The sequence below is a fragment of the Puma concolor genome, chromosome E2, assembly GCF_028749965.1.
Source record: "Puma concolor isolate L17-30 chromosome E2, mPumCon1.1.hap2, whole genome shotgun sequence".
Classification (NCBI taxonomy): Eukaryota; Metazoa; Chordata; class Mammalia; order Carnivora; family Felidae; genus Puma; species Puma concolor.
Window position 1 is genome coordinate 40,899,801 of NC_141681.1, and position 24,359 is coordinate 40,924,159.

The window sequence follows — 24,359 nt, forward strand, 5'->3', positions numbered from 1 at the left end:
CTCTCTCGAATCTCTGTCTGTAGTACCCAGTCAGGAGAGAAAAACAAAATCACACATTGTCCCTTCCTTTCCAAATGAAGACCCAGTGGTCGTTAATCCTTCCCCTCCCGGGGACGCCATTACCATCTTGTTTGTCTTGTCTTTCTTTTGGCTATCTTTGGGAATGCTTCTAGATCCCGAGAGGCTGATATCCTGTACACCTGCTTTGGGGATGCTTCATGGGTCCAAGGCACATTCTATATTGAGAGAAATATTTACTGTTTGTCCCAGCTAAAAACTGACATTGACATTATTATTATTATTATTATTATTATTATTATTATTATTTTAGGTAGGTCTGTAGTCACAAATGGGCCAAACTGGAAGCTGATATTCAGAGCCTGATAGGAACTTTTTTCATGGGACTTCTCCCCTGAACTATGTATCCAGAGGCAAAGAAAAAACCCAAAGCCTTTATGAAAGACTTTGCTGAGACATTCCAAAGATAAACAGCTCTAAATCCAAAACATAGAAATCTTTTGATTTTCTTCTAAGTTGAAGATCTTTCCTGATACAAAGAATCAGATTGGAGATAATGTAGTTGGATGAATGGCTCAGCCCCTTGATATCATTTAGGCTGCAACCCAATTACTTGAGGAATTAAAAGCAACTGTTCTTATCTTAGAAGTCTTTGCAAAACCAGAAATGTAGCTCCAGAAACAATTCAGAGTCCACCTATCTTTACCATTCCCAATTACTAAGACTGAAGAAAAACGCAAGAGAGAAAAGAGGCTTTTAAAAACCACAAGCTCCTGGGGCACCTACCTGGGTGGCTCCGACAGTTGAGCATCCGACTTCATTCAGCTCAGGTCAGCATCTCATGGTTCGTGAGTTCAAGCCCCACATTGGGTTGGCTGCTGTCAGCTCAGAGCCTGCTTTGGATTTTCTGTCACCCTCTCTCTCTGCCCCTTCCCTGCTTGTGCTCTCTATCTCTCAAAAATAAATAAATCTTAAAAAAAAAAAAAAAAAAAAGACCGCAAGCTCCTGTTCAAGCCCCTGGCCCCAAACCCAGTCTGTAGGTTTCATAAGATTACTTGTCAAGGATACAAACAAATCTTAAGAGTCTTCTCCACAAATATTAGTAAAAGCTTCAGCCATCTGAGCAGGTAAACTTAATTTATTCCATCTGTCAGAAACACAGTTTGGATCCAAATTATTTTATTACTAGTGAGTTTTGTATTGTTGTATGTGATTCATGACTACAGTTGTAGAATAAAAGCTGTATGATCTCCATGATTGTAGGTTTAGGTACGTCTATGAATTAACTTTTCAACAATAAGTATGCTTTATGGTATGTATACTCAAAACTAGTTTCCAAATCTCTTTGTTTACTTGGAACCTTAAAGTTATACCGCGATAAGTCAAGTGATGGGTATTTATTGAATATATAGATCATTTCCAAATAAGGTAAAATACTGAAACATTAACGACCGAGCATACGGTCATCCACTGTTGGTTTCTTTTTGCAAAAGAGCCAAAGATATCTGGGTTTCTTAGTAGACATGTTTTTTACCACCTGAAAAGTTTTTACTGCGGGAAAGAATTTACTTGTTGAAGTTAGGCTATGTATTTATATGTATTCCAACCCACAGAATGCTAAAGGGACAGACAGTCCACAATTAGTGACTTCTTGGTGTTCACTAGAAATTCAGGTTAATTTAAGGATTAAGAATTCTAATATATGGAAATAAAACTACTGGAAATTATAAGGGAAGCATCTCTGCAAGCAAGAAAAGTAGGATGTGTATTTTCAGGAGAGAAGGTATGAGGAATGGAGACGTGTTTTTGTTGAGGGAAAATAAAGTAATTTAGTCCTCAAGTGAGGCTTGTTATTTCAGAATGAAAAAGAGGGGAGAAAAGAGGATAAAGTTGTAGGAGATTTATGGAAAAGGAGTCTTTGGGAAGGAATTTTATGTATGCTCCAACTGGCTAAAATTAGAATACCTTTAATTAAATTTTATTTGTAAGAACAAACTTTAATATCAAAAGTAAGCTGGTGTTAAATTAGAATTTGGTCTTCTCTCTGTTAAAAAGACAAAGTTTCCTTGGACTATTGATCTGCTCTTGATAAGAAATTATAAATTAAAAAAAGAAAAAGAAAAAGAAAGGAAAGAAAAGTTTTTCTTTAGCTTTTATGTAATCTACTTGGAAAACAAAGATTTTGTGTCTTATTAAAATAATTCCCTGTGTTGCATGTTGTCTCTATGAGATCTTTGATTACTTAAGAAAATGGAGTCTTCTCCATTAAAAGAGCCGAAGGCTTTTTTTTTTTCCCTTCAACTTCCTGTATTTGCCTGCGAAGTCTTTGTCAGATTGGTGAATGGATAAGTGAGTATTGTTTCACACTGACCTCTGATCCTATTTGACTAAGTGCTTTAAAAGCTTTTGATATTTTTGACAAACTTCCCCACATTAAAGTCTAAATGAAGTCTTTTTGATCTGGAAGTAACTTTGACAATTTCCAGAGGGGTCCCTGGAAACTTGCAAAAAGATTTGTTCTCTCTTCTTATAAAAAGAGAAATGCTAAACTAATTAGGCTTATTTGATATGTTAAATTAAATGGGAAGATCTGTCAAATAAGAAGTGATACTAAGCCTTCTTTACGTTGTATGTGTGCAGGTATATGTTATAGGTGTTCTAAAAATTATATGAAATTCCTAGAAATCTGATCTGTCCTAGAATAATGTTATCAATCATAATTTCATTTATTATCTTAAAATGTTATATATCACAGAAATAACCAAATTATCTTGTCAATTCCAGTATAATAAAATCTCATCAGGTCTTTAACCATAGACATTTTAAAGTCTTTTGTCATTTACAGGGAGTTATTGTTTTACTCTGATGCTTTTGCAAAAGTATTTCTGCCAAAGGGCTTCATCTTCAAGGAGATTCATGGGAAGGACTTTGATAAGTACAGGTTTCTGATAAGTTTAAGATCATAAAATAAACTGGGCAAAAATGTCTAGAACTAATGGAAAAACTAGATTCAAGCAGAACAAGTATTTTTTTTAATGTTTTTAGGGTTTTATTATTATTTATTTTTATGAGAGAGACAGAGAGAGAGAGACAGAGAGAGAGAGAGAGAGAGAGAGAGAGAGAGAGAGGGTGAGCAGGGGAAGGACAGAGAGAGAGAGGGAGACACAGAATCCAAAGCAGGCTCCAGGCTCTGGGTTGTAGCACAGAGCTCAACGCGGGGCTTGAACTCATGGACGATGAGATCATGACCTGAGCAGAAGTTGGAAACTTAACCAACCGAGCCACCCAGGCACCCCTCAAGCAGAACAAGTATTAATTGCATGGGACTGAATGCAACGAGGAGGAGGATTGTAATATTTTATGACTTTTGCTCAAAATATTACTGGTTCCATGTTTTGTTTTTCCAGCTTAGAGGAAACCTTAAGCTTAAGCCTTTATCTTAAGTTGTCTATGACTTATAGCAATTTGATAAAGTTTACTTTGCTTTTCAAAGATGAAACATTTTACTTTTTCTCCCTATCTGATCCCACCAGAATTTGGAAACTCTTGAGTATTCTTTTCATAGTGATGTAGGTAGTTATTCGCATAAATTCAGGAAGAATCTGTTCCCCTCGGAATGGGACACAATTAGTAACATTGGCTGTATTACCCAGGCTTTGACGGCAATGTCGTATTTGAGACAGATGTGCAGAGACTCAGATGTGACCACACAGCTTTAAGGTACTGCTTGGGAAAGTCAGGCTTACAGGGTTCCCAATGGCCTTAACAACTGAGTAAGGACATCCCGTTCCTGTCAGGCCCAGGAACCTCAGGAGACCTGGAGAAGAGAGGAATTGACTCAAATTATAGGTATTGCACATAAAATCTGATGGCAAGTCTTTGTCTTGGCTTCTGGGCTTCAGGAGTTTTGAGAGTTCAATCTGAGACTCCTTATGAAAAGATCCTGTGAAGGAGTCTTAAAAAGAGCTTATGTGGTCAATCACGATTCTTGCCACACTTACATAAATAATCAGGCCGAGTTGAATAAAAACAAATTTACTGCTGTGATTATCTTTGGTGGAAAAAAAATGGGGTGGTTTTGGAGAGAAAAAATAAGTTTGCACCTTTGCAAATACCTAATGTTTGTCATATTAGACTATAGTCTTGTTAATTGTCTATGAGGTTTTCTTACATATCCCCAAACCGGACTGGATCTGAATTCAGCCTCACATATCACTCTCCAAACTAATGTTTCCCATCTTCTCCCACTCTTTTGGTTTGATTAAGAACAAAAACTGCCCTTTATTCTCCTTGAAAGGGACTATACCAAGTCCTAGATGGTAGCCAAACCCCAGGGACCTGAACCTTGAGTTTACATTTCCCAATTAAAAAGGGCCCTTCGGACTTTAGGAACCGCACATCAGCTGAAGACCTCATAATCGAACTGATGAAAAACAGTTGTCAACAGTGTCGTAGACTGCTTCCCCCCCCCCCCCCGCCCCCGCCAAGATGTAAGATCAAGAACATTCTATTCCATTCCTTCTTTCCTCTCCGACCATCCTTCTCCTAATTCTTACTCCATGAAGGTCTTTATGATTCTCTTGTCTGCCTTTTGCCTTGCTCTGGCCTGGAAGGGTAATACCTCAGGCCATTACGAAGTGAGGGATAATGCAGACTCCAGATGACTGTCGGATTGTCCATGACGCTGGTGACCCTACAGTTCTTCCCCTCACAAAACTCTCCCTGATTTCCAATGACTTAGTTTCTTTGGAACAAACCCAGCTTTCTCTCTATTATGTCAAACCCCTGAACCCTGGGGGTTTGTTTTTCTGTCTCTGGTTAACAACCTCAAAACTTGGAAGCGCTTGTGACCAGGTGCTAAAAAAGAAAGGGACACAAGATACCCAGAATAAAACCTCTTGTGTAGTCTACAGACCCTTAGATTTCACTGGCTTCCATGGCTGTCACATTGGGTGACACGTTGTGCTGTGGTCTTGAACCACAGACTCAAACAGGAATTAGCAGTTGACCTTCATCATTCAGAAATGGCTTCCTTTGGTAGGGCGCCTGGGTGGCTCAGGTCATGGGCGACTGACTTCGGCTCAGGTCATGATCTCACAGTCCGTGAGTTTGAGCCCGGCGTCAGGCTCTGTGCTGACAGCTCAGAGCCTGGAGACTGCTTCGGATTCTGTGTCTCCCCTCTCTCTACCCCTCCCCTGCCCATGCTCTGTGTCTCTCTGTCTCTCAATAATAAATAAACATTAAAAAAAATTAAAAAAAGAAATGGCTTCCTTTGGTAGATCACTGTTCCCCTGCCCAGGAGGAAGTGCAAATGAGGATACGATGGGGAACCTGCTCTTAACTCTTAATGATACTGCAGAATCTGCTGCTAGAATAATAGCTGCCCAACAAAACTCCCTGGAATCTCTGGCCAAAGTTGTTTTTGATAATAGCATAGTCTTTGATTATTTTTTAGCTGAACAAGGTGTCTGTGCTCTGGCCAACACCACCTGCTGCACCTGAATTAACACTTCTGGGGAAGATGAAACTCAGTTACCTAAGGTCATTGAGCCCCCAGCTTGGCTTAAGAAAGTGACTCCTTCAATAGACTCTTTCTCTGACCTACTTGGTTTTGACTCCTTCGGGTCTCGGGGATCATGGCTTTGGAGAACACTGTAGGCATTGTGAATTTTCCTCCTTAGAATAACCATAGCAGTCCCCTTGTGTGTTGTAGTCTCTCAAAAACTTTAAATGCATGCTTGCAGCCCCTAACCCCTGAGCAAATGATCTCTAAGAGTGGGACATCAAAAAGGGAATCAAGAGAATGATTGACTTAAAAATATCAACCGAAGCCATGATGTCTGAAAACCACAGAGATTCAGCAAACATCATCATGACTTCTGAGTACCACACAGACGATTAACAAAAACTGAGAACCTCAGAGTGGTGGCTGGAAGGAGGGCCTTGTATTTTGATTACATCTCTTAGTTAAAAGAGAATCTGATCAAAAGGGGGGGGCGGATTGTTAAAAAGAGATAGCTGGTCCTGGAACACCTGGGTGGCTCAGTTGGTTGAGCAACTGACTTGAGCTCAGGTCATGATATCATGTTCATGAGCTTGAGCCCCACATGAGGCTCTCTGCTATTAGCCTGCTTGGGATTCTCTGTCTCCCTCTCTCGCCCCTCTCCCACTTGTGCACGCGCGCGTGCATGCATGTGTTCTCTCTCTCTCTCTCAAAAATAAATCAGCGTTAAAAAAAAAAAAAATAGCCGGTCCAAAATGGAGTCACTTGTGCTAAGCCCGTGTCACCAAACCAAGACTCAATACCAAACTTTATTACGGTTGCAACCTCTCCCAGAAGTGGAATCCTAAACTGGTCAATCTGGAATGGCTTGGTCAGCACTAGTGAGGAAATCCACTCATAGATCCCTGCCATCCCGCAAAGGAAGGTGGCCTTGCCTGAAACAATCCCCTCTTTGCTAGTAACTTCCTTGTCCTGCCCCTTTCTGCCTACAAGAGTCCTTGGTTAAGTAAAGCTCTTTGGAGCTCCCTTCTATCTACCATATGAGATACTGCCTGATTTATGAATTATTGAATGAAGTCAATAAGATCTTTAAAATTTACTCAGTTGAATTTGTTTTTAACACATCTGATTGACCAGTTTGGGGGCTGATGTTGCTTCATCTACCAGTGACCGGTGGGTGGGATGAAATGACCAGGATGGCCTTAGACTCTGTCACCCAGAGGTGTGTCTGGCATTGGGAAGGGAGCCATTGGGTCCAGTATACTTCCTGCCCTGGCCAATCTCCTTGTATTCATCAGGCATCTGCTAGTACATACTCCATGACTGGTAGAGTGCAAGATGTTCCAGGGAAGATAAAAAAATAGACACAAACTCTGCCCTAAGAGGATTTCAGATAATGGAGAAATGAGACATGTTCATAGGGAAAGAAAAAAAAACAAAACAAAACACCCAAATGGAAGCCAACTGCAATTGTTTAGAAGAATGACTAACAAATGCTTGGCTCGGCACAATTCACCAGGAATTTTCTTAACATCTTCTCTGTGCGTAAATGTAGTTTGGGTGTTACTGAAGAGACAAAAGAACATAAAAATGCATTCCTCTGTTAAAGGGCTTAGTTAAGGAGACATGAGATGTACATAAAGGAACTGCCTTTGTCTTTCCCTCAACCCAGGTAGAGGTAGGGATGGCCCCTGGTTGGTTTAAAGAAATATTTATGGAGAGTAATTTTAAAGCTTCTGCTGGGCCTTTGCATAGCTAAGAAAGAGCCATTAGGAAGTGTCTATTAGTTGAGAAAGCTCTTCACTCTAAGTAACAGAGAACCAGATTAACTGTGCTTGAACACAAAGGACATTTACTGTTAGGAAGTCTCTAGGTTGGCGGTCAGCTCAGGAATGTAATCAAGGCTTCAGGATTTTCTGTCTTTCCATTCTCTCACCTTTAGCTTGTTGGATTTTTGTATGTGTGTTTTTGTTTTGTTTTGTTTTGTTTTGCCTCATGATGGCAAGATGGCTATCGAAGCTCCAGACATCAAATCTGTGTTCATAGCAGGAAGAATGAGGAAGGCACCCCGCTGGGACACTCTCCTTTTACAACTGCCCTTGTTATCAGAAAGCAAAATGTCATTCTCTGAGCTGTGCCAATAGAACTCACTTATTACTTACTGGTCAGAACGCGGCCTACGCGTGTATAGGAGGCCTAGAAATCTGTAAGAGATGGAAAGGGAGAGGGGATTGGAAAAGCTGGGGTTTTGCCAACCAACAAAGCCTAGCCTGGGAAATGTGGCTCAGCATTGTGTCTTTTTGTTATCACTGGCAGGAGCACCAGAGGGGACCCAAACTGAGAGTGGAAAGAGGAAAGCAAGGGGCCAACAGGACCATTCAAGGTATTGTGGGTCATTGATTTCATTGTAACAGAGCGTCTGTGCAAATTATGGAGCAGTTGGGCAAAGTTTCCTTCCCTGTGGTTTAGACTGCACTGTCTTGAGGGTAGATGTTCATTTCTGTCAGCTGTGCAGGTGTGCGTGTTGGGGTGTGTGTGTGTGTGTGTGTGTGTGTGTGTGTGTGTGTGTATTTGATTCAATTCATTGGACAACTGGAAGAATAAGACCAAAACAAAGCAGAGTAAACTAACAAGCACCCTTAACTCCTTACATGATGGCTCAGGGCACCTGACGCCTGTGTCCTACCCAACCCCAGCCCTCTCCTTGCTCTAAGTGCAGGGAAGAGCGTGGAGTACTGAGAACCACTAAGGGACGGGTGAGTAAAGCAGGGTGCGGGCAGAATCTAGAGTTTTCTCCTTCACAGTATATGGTACAAGCTGGACCTTGATCTACAATAACGCTGATGCTCAGGTCGCTCGAGTGGCAAGGGCCCAGCAGGGAAAGGTCTTCCCCGCCTTCACTGTGGCCCCTTCACTGCCAGGACAAAGTCCACTCTCATTTACTTAGTGCCCGGATCCCATGATGATCTCTGCCAGCTGAGGTATTCCCGTGTCCACGCTGCCCTGACCCAGGTGACTGTGTGTCCCCACTGTGTCCGGAGCTCTCTTCTGCTCCCTCTCACCTATGCAAAGCCAGGGTCATCTCTCAAGACCACACGGGATCCTCTCCTCCCACTGAGCACCCTGGGCCTTGGGATCTGCGTCTCCTGGAGCCCCTCACTCGGTAGAGCCAGGGGGGCCTGGTGGTGCCTGGGCTTCCTTTCCATGCGAACCTGCTTCAGCCTGGTCAGTGGCCCAGCTCGGCATCTGGCCCAACTGATGGGCACAGATGCCCTTGTTGTGATAGACAGAAGAACATAGAAGGCTCGAGAGCAGACTGCCTCAGGCTGCTGGGGTTTGATTCCCCGCCCTGACAATTTTTAGCTGTGTGGCCTTTGGCAAGTGACTTAACTTCTCTGTGCCTACGTTTTCTCTTTTGTAAAATGGGGGAAATGGCAGTTTATTACGTTAGTAAAAGTCATGAGGGAGCGATCGTGGGGCAAGCTGAGGGCAAAATACAGGCTAACAGCACCCTCCCCCCCCCCCCAGGTGGGATATGAGTGATATTCCTCGGACACTCCTGGCTACCTAAGAACAAAGAAAAGGGGTTTCAGTACTTGCCGTAGCGATGTGGGAAATTAAGGCAAATGAAAAATTAAATTCCCTTACTTCCTACAGCCCGTGGACAAGTCCTTGAAACGGGCCGAATGACCTTCCTGTAGGAGCTCAGCTGCCTCCATGATGACACTTTGCTGGAGGCAAAAGGGAATCTTGGCTTACCATTATCCTGACCTCCCAGGATCCTGTAAGTCTACTTTAACGTATAAAAATTCCTTTGGAAACTTCCTTTATCTCAACTCTTCCAAGATATACGCTGGCAATCATACTCCAAGCTTACGGCCCCCTGATAGACATCTGAAGGGTCCCATGACTGAGGTTTTTCCTAACACATGAGCCCCTCAAAGTCCTGGAAACCTTGCTTCCAAAATTCCTTAAAGACTTAGGCTATCCCTACCCGCTCCCAACCTGAGCGTATATAATCAGTTACCCGTCACAACCCCCAGTGCGGCTCTTTCTGCCCCCGGGTCCTGTCCCCGTACTTCAATAAAATCACCTTTTTGCATCAAAGACATCTTCAAGAATCCTTTCTTGGCTCTCGACTCCAGACCACCCCACCATCACCCCAAAACTTCATCATAAGGATTAGGTGGATGAATCTATGTAAAACACTTAGCGCGAGGTCTGGCAAGCGGTCAGGGATATAGAGGTGTTATTGTATGACCAGCTCTATGGGCTTGGGGAGGAAGCTGTCACCTTATCTTCTCTACCTTTCCAATGAATTTCTTGAGTTCCTGCATAAGCACGGTGCCCAGAATCTTCCTCTTGAAGGGGATAATGGCCCTCCCCTTCCTTTAGACGACCGGAGCTGCGGCACCTTTCCTGATTCCTCAGTCAGGAATGGTTCCCAGCATCCAGTGGGTCCCACAACATCACTTCCCCCCACCATGCTTCAGACCCCCCACCATGCTTCAGAACAGGGCACCTACTCCACTGGCCTCTGCTGCTGGGAGGGAAGGAAGCCAAGAGGGAAGCCTTCCCTGATCAGGTCTCTGAATAAGATTCCACGGCTCCAGTCCTCTGTTCCCCAAAGTCAAAATACCACGTCAGGTGGCCTGAATCGGAGAGGCCTCCTGCCTCGGGCTCCCCCGGGGCCGGAGCCAGGCCTCGCTCCTGAACTAGCCTCATGCCCTCTCCCCCACACTCCTGGGGGTCTCCCAAAGGGAGACCTGGGTGTCCTTTCCGTTCTGCAGGCCACCTTGGTTCCCCGGATAGGGCTTCCCTGGCATCCGTGCTCGGGGTGAAAATAGTGAGATCTGCTTCCCCCTCTGAAAATATACAGATTGCACGTGGCCACTGGTTTGGAAAAATTATTTTCGTCGATGGAAACCTTAAGAGAGGATTTCAGGCCATCCCATAACGTAAGATGGATGTCAGCAGAGCTGCTCTAGCTGGGCCAGGGCAGGTACGGGCGGGGTGAGCGGAGGGAAGAGGTCCTGCTCCCCAGGCCCTCTTCCTGCCACCCGCTTGGAGAACAACTCGGGAAGCACACCAGAGCCCAGGGCTTGGGTGCTTGGATTTAGTATGGCGGTGCTTCCGGGGGAGACGGGAAGTCAGTAGTAGAGGCAGAAAAGGGAAGAGAAGGAGGCCAAGCCTGGGCAAAATGTCAGGCAAAGTCACACAGGGGGAGGCTACAAGCCACAGAGGTCTCTGGAGTTTAGCTAAGATGCAGACAGGATCTTTCAATCCTCGGCAAAGGGGCAGTGGCATTCCCGCCTGCGGGTCTTGGGTTAAGGGTGACCCCTACCCTCACCTGGTCTGGGGAGGTGAGGAAATGCCCAGGCATCTCGTACTCAAAGGGAACAAAGCAGACCCCCAGCCTGCCCAGGCCAGTCCTCCCCCAATGACGTATGGGTGCTGGTTCACCAAAGTCGGGGGCACCAGGGCAACAATAAGATGAAATCAGCAGGGATCTGGGCAGAGCAATGACACCACGCCTCTGTGGGAAATGAAACTGAAGCTGGGAGAGGAGGACCCAGGAGCAGAGAGAAGTCCTGGGGAGCCGGCCGCCTCCTTCCCAGTGACTGATCCCAGGGACCTGCAGAGAAGCAGGAAGCCAGCCGGTGAGGGAGGGGGCCGGGAGAGGAGAACAGAGTCAGGGCCCCTGCAGAGCACTTTTCCATGGATGTGTTTTTCTTTCAGACTTTATAGTTAATTTATTTATCTGACCACTCGGGAAGGGAAGAAAAGTACCATTTTATGAGTCCAGGACAAAATCAAAAACAATAGCACATTTAGGTGCCTTAATTTTTCTGTTCGCAGAGATTTATTTCATTTTATTATATTTGACAGCAGTCAACAAACAACAAATAGGCGGCCGAGTGCAGTGCTCTCAACACATAATGGTTTGTATTCTCTGTGCACAGGGCAGAGATTTTTTTTTACCGCATACATCATTTGGAACTTGCTGCATTGATCCCCAAAAGTAACACGCATAACTCCATTCTTCCCGCAGAGGCCGGCAGAACATGTCCAGTGGATGGAGGGGGGGGTGGCGCGGTGAGGTCACGGAGCAGGTGGTACTCCCCTGGGTGGAGGGGAGAGGGGCGGGAGCTGTGAGTTCAGTGATTGTGCCGGGACGTGATGGGTGTTTCAGGGCTTGGGCTGGTGGAGGCACTATGGGTGTATGAGTGTGTGACAGGATTGTGGGATTGCATGCGGTGGGTGCGGTGGGCAGTGGAGTGCCTGGTGTGATGAACCTTTCTAGTAAGTTCAGAGAATGTGTGGCCTTGGGCAGTCCTTGTCTTGATCCTGGGTGGGGCCAAGCGCCCTGAATTTGTTAAACCCTACGTCAGTTTTGGACAAGGGTTTTCCAACCTGAGGAGAGTGGCGGGTGGGGCTGTAACTTGGGCAATCCTTATACCCCGGGGGGGTCAGCCTAGAAGTCGCATGGATGCCATATCTATATTCATATTGGAATCCCCTCCAAGTTCCAAACCCACATTAGCTCGTGTTGGGATCCCAGTGTCTCGCTTCGTTATCTCTGTGGGTTCCTAGGGTGAACTGATGGGTCGCTGTACCCACCAGGTAATGGTATGATTGTCTGTCTTCATACAGAGGACTCTACTCTGCCCCTTGACTCCGCTGGAAGCTTGAAGTCCACCACCCTCCGGAGCTAACACTGTGCTGGCCGCCAGTGGGCAGGAGTGGGAAATGGGCCCTTTCATTAACTCCCTCCAACACAGCTGAGACCAGGCTGTAAGTCCAGCAAGACCTGGGGCACTTGGGGGGCTCAGTCAGTTAAGCGTCCCACTCATGGTTTCAGCTCAGGTCACGATCTAGCGGTTTCATGCTCTGGATTCTCTCTCTCTCTCTCTCTTTTTCTCTCTGCTCCTCCCCCACTCGTGCTGTCTCTGTCTCTCTGAAACTAAACAAATAAACCTCAAAAAAAAATTAAAAAGTAAATCCGGCAAGGCTTCACTGAAGGCTGGAGATGGCGTCAGGAAATGAAGACCTCAGAGCGGCAAGAGACATGGCTGCCCCCATCGCCCACAGGCCCAGGACCAGCCTTACAAGGTATGCCCGGGGCACGGAGTAGCCTGCTAACTCACTGCCAACAGGTCTCCACGTGCCAGGCACTGGCTTGTCCCCAGCAGTGGCAGCGCCCATTGCCTTAGACTTAGATCCAGCCGGCCGAGATGCCCGGAGAGAAAATTGTCCCCAGCCTAAGGCAAGTCTTGTTGGATTCTGTTCCTTGGCTCCCACTGCTCTGATGGTGGACATTGGGTGACTCCAGTCCCTGCAGGGGAGCCTCCCCCACCTGCACCCTCCTTCATTTATAGCCACAAAACACGGATTGCTGGAGAGTGGCAAATGTCCACTCCAGAGGCTGCATTGTTTGGACGGGACGTCCCCGCACTGAGGCATCAACGGCCTGGGTCAGGCCAGTCCTTGTCGTGCCTGGTGGAATGTGGAAGAGCCACACTGGACCGTCTCCTCCCGGCAGTTGGAGGCCACTCCGTTATGACCCACCAGCGACATCTGGTACTTCACACACAGCCATTTATAAGCAGTTTCCTGTCTAAATCCAAAAATAAGAAGTCTTGAGTCTTCTTGCAAATGAAAACGGTTTGAAGAAACAGGATAGGAGGGCCGGCTTTGTAAAAACCAAGCGTTACCAACACACACACACACACACACACACACACACATTAATGCCAGCTCCCCTTTTAAGGGCGCTGGGGGCCCTCCCCCTGAGCTCGTCAGCAGAGCACACACCCAGCGAAGCCCTACACTTGTCTCAGTATTTTTCTAAGTAGGTTAAAGTGAAGAGTCATCAAACCTCAAAAGGCAAAACGTTGGCCTCTGGGGCGAAGAAGCTGCGAAATCAGTTCTTCTCGCTGTGTTCAGGCAAAGCACGCCTGCTAATTCCTGAAATTGATGGCCCTGCCTGTTAAAAGGACAGGTAACCAGCGGCTCAAAGATACATGGGGGCAGGAAATCTCATCAGTCCCCTTGCAGCTCATCAGGTAGCAGTGAGCAAACTCTGTCCTCCTTCTGGGCCTCAGTTTCTTCATCTGTGGAATAGGGTGTATGTGTTCAGGAGCTCCTCTCTACCCTCCCTCTGCCTTATGTCCACAATTCTACGAAAAGAACCCTGATCGCCTGGAGGAGTAAGGGGGCAAGTGGGGCGCTGCATACACACGGTGCTCTCTACCCTCTGTTTTTCCTTCATTACATGTAGTCCGTAAATATCTATTTCATACGCCCTCAAACGTAGTCAAACCTAACCAATCAAAAGTATGGCAGATTACGAACGTTTTCACGGATTTCCATTTGAAATTTCACTTCATTTACCTGTTGGGATGCAATCCACATACCACAAAATTTACTCTTGAAGTTTACAATTGGTGATAAAAAAAAAAAGCCACACGCTCGCCGCCATTTGAGACCAGCCCTGGATTGGCTCTGTCCGCCAGTTCGCTTCCCTTGACCAAACCCGTGGCTTCTTCTTTCAGGATAACCATGAACTCTGTCTTTTCCAGGAACGTTGACATCACTCCCTGCAGGGCCATTTGGGTGGGTTTGCCAGAAGGATGGAACGGTCTCCTCCAAAGGCATTTTCCAATCTCCACCTCCTCCGAGAGAGAAAACTCTTGGAAACGTCGAGAGAGCAGTTATTTCAATGTGGGTTCTTCCCATTGAAGCCAAGATGACCTGATATTTCTCATCCCAGCAACCATGTGACATTTGGATTGATTTAGTCAGGAACTCAGAGAAAGGTCTGGGGCAGCCGCAGGGGGTCCCGCACTGTGCCGGCTGAAACTTTGGGCTGCACAGAGGGACCAGGCAGGGTCCCGGACCGTGGGAAGCCCCGGCTCATGGGGTGTTCTCAGTGTGGATGAGAGCACAAGCCAGATCTCAAGGAGCCCCGTGGTGAGTGGCCCAAGACAAATGGCAGCACCAAGATCCCAAGGAGTGATAGGGACAGGGGGAGCTAGCTTCCCAGGGCCTCCCTTCTTACTGCTGCTCTAGGGAAAAGAGGTGTGAAACAAGCTGGCCCGATCACACCTGAGGAGTTTGTCATGAGGATCTGCGTCTACCTGGGAGTGAAAGGGCTCTGAACACCAATTCTCCTTTTTCATTTTATTTATTTATTTAAAAAAAAATTTTTTTTTTCAACGTTTTATTTATTTTTGGGACAGAGAGAGACAGAGCATGAACGGGGGAGAGGCAGAGAGAGAGAGGGAGACACAGAATCGGAAACAGGCTCCAGGCTCTGAGCCATCAGCCCAGAGCCCGACGCGGGGCTCGAACTCCCAGACCGCGAGATCGTGACCTGGCTGAAGTCGGACGCTTAACCGACTGCGCCACCCAGGCGCCCCTCCTTTTTCATTTTAAAGCAAATACACAGAAGTGGCCAGAACCTGGGGATCCCCTGACTCCTTACTCCTTTCACATCTACCGCAGAGATGAGAACAGGGCCTCACGCACGGGGGCTTGACGAGCAGTGTGACAGCCTTCATCTAATACAGACCCTTCCATGGAAGCCACCGTGGGGGTCAGAGGGCCGCCCGAACCTCCACAGGCCCCGTGATTAGTGCTGGGTACGGTGCCTGCGAAAGGGGATCGAGGGTCCCTCAAGGGCTCCCCAGATTCCATGCTCTGTCCCCTTGAGCTTATCACGGTCTCATGGCCTTGGCAAGGTGTCTGCTCCAGGGTCAAGGATCTGGGGTAGCTGTCTCCACGGCATCATGATTGCAGGCTTGCCCTGTGTTGGGACCGGACAGAGTGGTGTCCAGTTCAGCAGGAGGAGATGAGACCCGGCCACAGATGGTTCTGGAAACCGGGTGAGTCCCATCCCCCTGGCTGCAGGGGATGAGCTGCCCACCAGTGTGTGGGAGCCTGTGCACTTGATTTACCAGTGGGGAGCTCGGGGAAGCCCTGTTAGGTTTACTAGGGCAGGGAAATAAATTCACATATTTCCTTTCCCTTAGTGTTGACACCCCAGGGAACAGCGTCTTACCCTCCAGGCTCCCTCCCTTTGCTTCTTTAAAGCATGATGCAAGACAGGATTCTGAGGGCCCAGCCATGCCCGGTGTCCCCACGGGGGGCTTGGAGAGAAAACCATCAACACCAGCTGGTCTGGGCCCGGCCCCTAGGGTTTCGGCCACAAGGAAGAAGGATCCGTGGAAGGGGTCTCAGAGCAGACTAGACAAACTTCAGAACAAGGCCACTGGCCCCTGTATTCACATGGAGAAGCCGAAGACCAGTCAAGACTTCTTTCCGTGTCCCTGTGTCCCAAAGAGCCTGGTCAAAGTGGTGCAGGTGAGGTACAGGGGAGGCTGAGAAGTGGCCACCCTGTCTGGAGCTTCTTCAGGAATCCGGAAAGCTGGGACAGTCCCAGACTCAGGAGCCCCAGTCGGATTACGGCCGAAGTGACACATGGTGGGAGCATTTCAAAGGGGGGGGGGCACACAAGGTGCTTTCAACTTGAGGTGCCTGAAATATTCACAAAAGTTGCCCTCCTGTGGTAGTGACTCTGCTTGGGGCCCACGTCCCACCCCCTTGACATTTCTCTCTGATAGGGAGACCCTGCCAGAAAGGAAGAGCCAGATTCTTCCACTGTCACGAGTGGCCCCGGCCTGGTGCCTCTGGGACCCATCAGGCTCTTTTCGAAGTTTGGCCATGCCTAGGGAGGCATTCCACAGCGTCTAGGCCATACCAACGAGGGGACTCTGAACCCCGAAGTCAGAGGCTTCCAGGGGGTTCACACGGGATATCGTTTCCATGGGGACTGTGAATGTTCTGCCTTGGGGTCCCCCGGGGGAAACAGCCTTTCAGAACTGCTCTGGGTCTGGCATTCGTGAAGCCCGAGACACTGAAGATGTGACTTTAACGGTCTCCACTAATTCATGGTCTCCCTTTCTGCACTTAAAAAGAGAACGCTTCCTTCTCATGGCACCTCCCTTTATTCAGAATTCGCATGTAAAGCCCTAAATTAGGCATTCTGCACTCGGGTTCTGACAGAGTCATTACTTTTTATGCTGCTAGAGTTGGGTTAATTTTAAATTATTGAAGCCCAGCACCTGAGTGAAGCAAGCATCTTCAAACGGATCAGGCATCTGTGGGCTCTGCTAAGGCAGGGATACAAACTGGATTAAAATCCGTTTCTCCTCTGCTGGCCAGATGCGTATATACGGTGGAGCAGAGAGAGAGAGAGAGAGATCTGATGTTGCTGTCAGGTTTCCCAGAGCGTATTCAGGGCAGGACCCTCAGGTGACCGGAAGGTTGGCTTACAGGTGCAATCTGCCCCCGAGCCCCAGGTAAGGAGCGAGAAACCTATAGGACCCTCTCCCTGTTGCCCGTCAGCCATAGTGCTGGGCACTGAGGCTGTTGTCCAAGGACTTCGGGGAGCGGCTTCCAAGATCTGCTGAGTCTTCTTCAACACTGTGTGTGGCCAGTGCCTACGGAGGGCGGTCACTTGCCTGATGCTTCCTATAATCTAAAGCGTCTACAACTCCCCCCCGCCCGCCATCCTGGAGTGGCCCACAGTCCCCTTCGCTAGATTGCCTGAAGATCAAACTTGCAGCGCCCGGACAGAAATCGCCGATAGAACCTGCCAAATGGAACAGGTGAGCTGCCTCCCCTCCCCCAAGGCTGCCTCCAGGAGGTGAGGAGCTTGGGTCGCCATCCAGCAGAATCCCGAGTGGCCTCGGTCTGAGTGCGTTGCTTGTTGCCAGAGCACCCACACTCCGCTGGGGTGTCCGTCCTCTCCCAGCAGCCAGTCTCCCCAAGGAAAGCCTTACTCTCCTGGACCCCTTGCCCCTGCCCCCCACTCCCACTGCCAGGGCAGCAACATTCCTGGGCACCTGCCCACACTATCCCCAGGGTCACTAGGGTGCTATTGCGGCTACTCCGACCGGGTGCTAACCAGTTCTGAATTTGCAAACAGCCACACCATGGACATTAATTGCTAATGTGCTACTTTGCAGAAATTGGAGCTGTTCCAGTCTGACAAACACGCAGAGGAGATCAACCGGGGTTGCCCGAGTGTCCCTGGCAGTTTTGATTTCAGGTCATTTTAATGCCTTCTGTAGCCTCGACCTTCTCTCAACCTGAGCTCCTCTGGTCAGAGTGGAGCCGTCCACACTGGAGAACTTGTGCCACGGGTACGGGTGGGGGCTGTCTCTGGATACCGGGAGTTGCTGGGTGAGGGCACGGGATGCCGTCTGCCCTGGAGTCTGGGGGACCCCAGCTTGAGGCCCATGGAGACAGGGGAGCTGTGTGCTGGGATCAGCATTCAGTTTACTGCCAGGAGCCGTGCAGAGCCTCTGAGCAGTCTAACCTGATCAACTTTCTGTGTGAGCTTCCACCGAATCCAATAGAGATCGGGTTGGAGCAAGAGCCAGCTGGCTGCCCGGGGCTGTGGGCTGCAGCCCCCGGGAGTGGCAGACCAGGAACCCTGAGAGGCAAAGCCCACCCTCACCTCGGGGTGAGTGGGAAACTGAGGGGACGTTGCAAAGACCTCTGTGAGTCTCCGCTCCTGACCTTGGTAACGGGGAGAAGCCAAGGCTCCCCCCGGGCCTGTGCCGGGATGACCGCAGCCCAGCTCGGCACAGACTCCGAAGGCCGGCTGGCCTCCCCATGCTGCCGAAGACCCCCATTCATCTGCCGGGAAGCAGGCGGCGGCACCGAGGAGTGTCGTGTTCAGTTTTAAAATGCCACAAATAACAGATTTATAGATTTTTCTAAATACATTATTTTAGCTTGACAGCATTAATCATTCATGCTTCCTTCTTTCATTTTTCTACCTGCAATGGATTATTGAAACAGAAAATAACAACGAGAAAGGCTAGCAAGCAGTCTCAAAATGTCAAGTTTGTACTTACAGTTGTATGGGCCCAGACAGGGTCAAGAGCCCCAATTATTTGTGTACGTACACAGTGGTACGACACGAAAGGTTATGTCACCTGCAGCTATTTTCCTGCAGATTTAAATAGGACTGATATTCAGCTGTACAGGGAGCTGCTGACATGGAACACAGAACTGTAAAATACTGCGCACTCCGGTGTCAGAGCCGAAACCACGAAGGAGGCTATGGCAAGGTGTAGCTGTGGGCAACGTCCCACGTCATGATGCCAATCCGCTCAATTACTTTGGGTTATTCCTGGCCTGCTCTTTTTTCATCTAAACATAAGGCCAAGCGTAAAATCACAGTGAGACGGTGGGCCGGGGTAAAGCAGTAGGACTCTCTCCTTACTAAGACCAAGATCGCGGGCATCCACCGCGCCTGAAAGCCGGCCGGGCACACGCGTGAACCTGCACGGCTGTCGCGGGCGCCCCTCAGCTGGTGAAATCGGAAAGATGGGATAAGGAAGCCTTGTTACACATTTTCTGTAGATGATCGTTCTGTGTTAGAATGTGGCCACTACGTGGACAGATCTGTAGGAACAACTGCCAACTGGTCAATAAATGCAGAGTTGATTTTTTTTTTTTTTTTATTCTGTTAGGGAATCACAATCCCGTATCTTGCTCCCGTGCATTCAAGGAATATTGGCGGTTAGTAGCTGAAGGAGATCGTACATGGGAGTAATACCGTGGACTGTGCAAAGTATTTTTACAGACAACTCAGCATCTCATTTGATCCCCCCACCAACAATGAGATATGTTCTAGCCAAAACAAAACAAAACAAACCTGTAAGATAAGGCACAGACATTAAGCAACTGTTATTATTTAGCTATTATTTAAAATTTTTTTTTGGGGCGCCTGGGTGGCGCAGTCGGTTAAGCGTCCGACTTCAGCCAGGTCACGATCTCACGGTCCGTGAGTTCGAGCCCCGCGTCAGGCTCTGGGCCGATGGCCTGGAGCCTGGAGCCTGGAGCCTGTTTCCGATTCTGTGTCTCCCTCTCTCTCTGCCCCTCCCCCGTCCATGCTCTGTCTCTCTCTGTCCCAAAAATAAATAAAAAAACATTGAAAAAAAAATTAAAAAAAAAAATTTTTTAACATGTATTTATTATTGAGACACAGAGAGAGACAGAACGTGAGCAGGGGAGGGGTAGAGAGAGAGAGACAGAGACAGAATCCGAAGCAGGCTCCAGGCTCTGAGCTGTCAGCACAGAGCCCGACGCGGGGCTCGAACCCACAAACTGTGAGATCATGACCTGGGCTGAAGTCGGTCGCTTAACCGATTGAGCCACCCAGTTGCCCCATATTTAGCTATTATTTAGCTAAATATTTAGCCATATAGTCATTATTTAGCTATAAAGTCAGCTATTCAGCAGAAAGGGCTTAGCCCCAGTACTCAGGTTTCCTCTGATGACCCCACCTCAAGGGGCAATGAACCATGGTAGGTTAACTAGCAGTCATATGGCCTATATACTGTCCTGGTTTTCCTGCCATTTGGGTTTGGGGGAGCAATTGACTGGATCAGGTCCAGGTTTTATGGTCCAGCCTTCCCATGGGGGCGCAGGAGTCAGAAGGCACTTATTTGCAATGCCAACGTATTCTGTAGTGCCTCAGAAATGTGCCCTCTAGACAGCCAGGGATAGAGGGATACTTTTATCAAAGTATAGTTGACCTGCAATGTTACCTTTGTTTCAGGTACACAACATAGTGATTCAACACCTCTATGTGTTGTATCATCTGTCATCATACGTTGTTGTCCTGATATTGCTGTACCTTTCAACCCCGTGACTTATTCATTCCACAACCAGAAGCCTGTATCTCCTGTTCCATTCCATCCATTTTGCTGACCCCCCACCCCCACCAGCAACCAGCAGTTTGTTCTCTGTATTTGTGGGTTTGTTTCTGCTTTTGTTTGGTTGGTTTTGTTTTTTAGATTCCACACATAAATTAAATCATATAGAATTTGTCTTTTTGTTTCTGACCTACTTCACTTAGCATTATGCCCCCTAGGTCCGTCCATGTTGTCACAAAATGGCGAGAGTGCATTCCTTTTTTATGGCCGAGAATATTCCATTTTATATCTGTATATCACATCTCTTTTATCCATTCATCAGAAAAGGTGACTTTTTAAACCTCTGCCTGTCTACCGATTCTTTATCCAGGCACTGTCTTTCTGTCCACATTTATCACCCCCTTCTTGGACTTCCTACACTCTGGCCCAGCTGCTCTCCAGTCAATGGGAATGTCCCACATCTTCCCTAGTTCTGTCCCTACTATTCCGGATGGCTTCCCTCTCCACCCTGTACCATTTCTTTTCCTAGTATCAAACCTTTGTCTTCTTTCCTGGCTCTGATCAAAGTTCCATCTCCTTCAGGAGTCATTACATCTATATTAGTTGGGACTAATGGGAGGAAGTAAGGCTGATTCTTGTGGACTGAAGGGGGAGAAAAAAGAGATCTTACACAGAATGAGAAGGAAACAAAAGGAAAGGTTGTTTCCAGGATTCAAAACTTGATGGAATGGATGAGCCAACAGGGTGTGTTATATCCACACTCGGCACAAAAGACTGATACCTGCTCTGCCATGGATGGACCTTGAAAACAGTGGAAGGGAAAGAAGCCAGTCACCAAAGGCGGCACATTGTATGATTCCATTTTTATGAAATGTCCAGAGAGCCATAAAGTAGATTAGGGGCTGCCGGGGGTGGGAGGAAGAGGAGGATGGGGAGTGATGAGGTTTTTGGGGTGACCGTGGGGTCTGTGGGGTCCAGAGCCAAAGACCAAGAAAGAATTGCTGAAGATGTCTTTGGTGCAAAAAGGTGATTTTGTTAAAGCACGGGGACAGGACCCGTGGGCCGGAAGTGCTACCCCGGCACCATGAGGAAAGGCTTGTTTATATTCTATGGGGTTGGGGGAGGTAAAGTCCAGGGTTAATTTCCAATGAGATTTTCCTATGCTAAAGAAGACTCCTAGGGTACTGGAGACCCAGCTATTGTCAAGCTAAGGTTGTTTTTGCCTCTAGCAAAGCATTAACACTAAGACAGTAAGGAGTTCCTGGCGAAATGTTTTACTCTGTCAGCCTCAAGTATTGTCAATGGGCTGCAGGTTATAAGGAAATTTAGTTCTACCTGCCATTTGCTTCTGCCTTTGTTTCCCATATCACTCTGGAGGAATGGTGGAGACTGAGGCCCTGCAGGACTATGATTTCTATTAGTTAGCCATTTGTTTTTCCCTTTCCTTTGTTTTTGGGCAGCCAGGAGCACCCAAAGAATATCACACATATCCAACCCAGTTGTTGGGGGCAGTATTTGCGACCCGTCAGCTTGCCTTATGCTCCCTCATCAGGGAATGGCTGTTAAGTATGGATTTTCTTTTGGGGTGATGGAAATGTTCTGAAATTAGTAGCTATTACTAAACAACTCTGAAATAGTAAAATCAACTGAACTGTACACTTTACAAGGGTATATTTTATGATATATGAATTATAGATTAAAAAAAAAGAAGAATGTAGGGAACCAGGGACAAGATGCTCTCAGAAACATCTGTGCATTTCCTCATTGGGTTCCTTCTGTCTTACTGGACAGCTTGCTGGTTTTCTCTGTTCTTCAATCCAGATGGAGGAAAGGGGCCTCCCACAGCTCCTGGATTTTCATTTCCTTTGCGCAAGACACCAATCAGAATGAGCCTGGGATTTCTTAGTCCCAATTCCACATTTCTAGGAAAAGAGCTGTTTGGTCCAGATTGGGACAAGTTCCCACTCTTGGACCATTCAACTAGGACCGGGAGTTGGAGTAAGGAGGGCTAGATAATTGCTTTCTCAAGGTAGTCCTATAGATTGAAAGGACAAGAGGCTTCCAGAAAAGAGAGGGGGGAAGGGCAGAGCGTCCAAGATATGGAGCATCCACCATCCATATTGAACTTCCAATATAGGACTAGGTATTCAAACCCATTATACAGATAGAGATAGACATGACATATACATAGATATTTCTTGTTAACACCTCTCCTTACCTAGTGCCATTTAGCTACACTTTTCTCCTTGGTATTTGTTGAGTCTATCTGTCCCCGATTTTTTTTTTCCTTTTTTACTGTAAGTCTTATCTTCTCAATTATATTAAAGCTTTATCAAGTGCAGCTTCACTGCATTCTTCTATCTATCCCTTTGTCTTTTTCATTCTCCATAGCATCCGATGTAGCCCTGGGGGCTTACACTGGAATTCAGTATGAGGAGTGGAGTTCCAATTTGGCATGGATACAGATTTTATAGTAGCTTATAAAATATTGGAGGCCTTCTTTAAGAATGCATTATGCATACAAAATTTGGATTAGAAATAAATATTTACTTGAAAGGAGAAAATAAATCACACACAAAAAATTGAAAGAGCTGGGAAGTATCACAAAGACCCCAGAAAATATCATACTTTATTAATCTTTTTGTGTGTGTGTTAATTAACCTTCTGACGGAATTCTATAGTATACTTTTTCCTACCATTTTTGTCTACATTCTTTTTGATCATCTCCCAGAGTGGAAATAGGTTTGTCCTCTAGTGTGCATAAAGAATGCACATTCGCATTCAGATGAATTTGCTGAGTGATGTAATGCTACAGATCTGTACTTCACAAATACATGAATTCTCATACATTTTGTTTTTCTTATTCCTCATCAAAAAGGGGGAAAAACAGTATTGTGTGTTTATAACAGTATGTTAAGTATATTCCTGATAGGAGAGAACTTCCATTTTGATGAGGCATCTGTAGTAACTGATCCTACGTTAATAATTTTACGTGTCTGATTATTTGAAAAATTTCCACAGACAACCTTCTGGCTCTGTATACTCTTGACCTTGTTAACCCTACACAGTCCACATATTTCTTGCATAGGCACCTTTGGACTCATGCTTATGTCCATAGAAATTTTGACCCTGCAGTTCCACGGCTTGCTTGGGGTAGATCAGTATAGAGAGCAGGAAGGATCTTCCTTAAGTGATTCCTTAAGCCCTCAGCATGGGAAGCATACAACCATACATAGAAGAACCATATGCACATTACTATATCCCTCCAAACCCAAAGTGAATATATCCACACTCAACTTCCCCTTAGCCAGATCCCAAAATGCCCCTGGCCATGCTAACTCTACTCTACACCAGAGGACTATGGTGTAGGAAAAGTCATAGTGGAAAGAGACAGTGTTCTCTCTTAAAAGATTTAAAATCTTCAAAACTGTGTGACCCCGTGATCGCATTCCCAAGACCCACCTGGAAGCTTTGGAAGAAGCCTGTGCAGTAAGAGGTCCTGACGATCTGGCTGTGTCAGCTCAAGGAAAAACCACCTCTGTCCACGTGTGAGAGTTTTTGGATATTAGAGAGGGGAGAAATGGATGCTTTCGTTGGATGGATTGTAATAGGGCACACCTTTTATTTTCTTCTCAAATGGAGTGGAAAGTCAGGGATTGGAATCTAAGAGTCAATGATCTTAGCCCAGTCTCTTGAAGTACAGCATTCTAAATAATGGAAGAGGGGATGCATGTCTCTTGGAGCTCAACAACTCTGTGTCTCCCCTTGGCCTCAGCCCTGCTACCTACTAGTCTCCCAGCAAATATCTGCTCGGTGAACTGATGGAAGATTTAATGGATGAGTGCCATGGCTCTTTCTGTAAGGATCAAACAAGATAATGGATATAAAAGTATTTTGTAAATAGAAAATTGCTGTACCCAATATAGGTCTAACAAGAGAGTTCAGTTTGTGTAAGATGCTCCCTACACCATTGACTAAAGATAATCATTCATGTTTTTGGAAGACATCCCTCTCCCCCACCAAATCAATTAGTAAGAGGCACTTATTTTCAGAGGAGCCTAAAGACTGTTGCCAAGTCATGTTGTCTGTTGCCATCAGAA